The sequence below is a fragment of the Tremella mesenterica genome, assembly GCF_000271645.1.
Source record: "Tremella mesenterica DSM 1558 unplaced genomic scaffold TREMEscaffold_34, whole genome shotgun sequence".
In the NCBI taxonomy this organism is placed as follows: Eukaryota; Fungi; Basidiomycota; class Tremellomycetes; order Tremellales; family Tremellaceae; genus Tremella; species Tremella mesenterica.
In genome coordinates, this window is record NW_006711253.1 from 1 (window position 1) to 824 (window position 824).

The window sequence follows — 824 nt, forward strand, 5'->3', positions numbered from 1 at the left end:
TTGAATCGACACGGCTGAACGTACAGGGTTAATTCCTTTTCAGACAGTCTCAGATTGTCCCAAAGTAGGTGCCTGAAGGGTTCTGACAGCCCTGAGTTCTCTCAGGGAAGAGTAGTAACACGCACCTGTGCTTATTCGAATTTCAATAGTACATGAATTTCGAAATCGAATTGAATCGACACGGCTGAACGTACAGGGTTAATTCCTTTTCAGACAGTCTCAGATTGTCCCAAAGTAGGTGCCTGAAGTGTTCTGACAGCCCTGAGTTCTCTCAGGCACGAGTAGTAACACGCACCTGGGCTTATTCGAATTTCAATAGTACATGGATTTCGAAATCGAATTGAATCGACACGGCTGAACGTACAGGGTTAGTTCCTTTTCAGACAGTCTCAGATTGTCCCAAAGTAGGTGCCTGAAGGGTTCTGACAGCCCTGAGTTCTCTCAGGCACGAGTAGTAACACGCACCTGTGCTTATTCGAATTTCAATAGTACATGAATTTCGAAATCGAATTGAATCGACACGGCTGAACGTACAGGGTTAATTCCTTTTCAGACAGTCTCAGATTGTCCCAAAGTAGGTGCCTGAAGGGTTCTGACAGCCCTGAGTTCTCTCAGGCACGAGTAGTAACACGCACCTGTGCTTATTCGAATTTCAGAGTACATGAATTTCGAAATCGAATTGAGTCGACACGGCTGAACGTACAGGGTTAATTCCTTTTCAGACAGTCTCAGATTGTCCCAAAGTAGGTGCCTGAAGTGTTCTGACAGCCCTGAGTTCCCTCAGTCACGAGCAGTAACACACACCTGGTCTTATTCAAATTTCA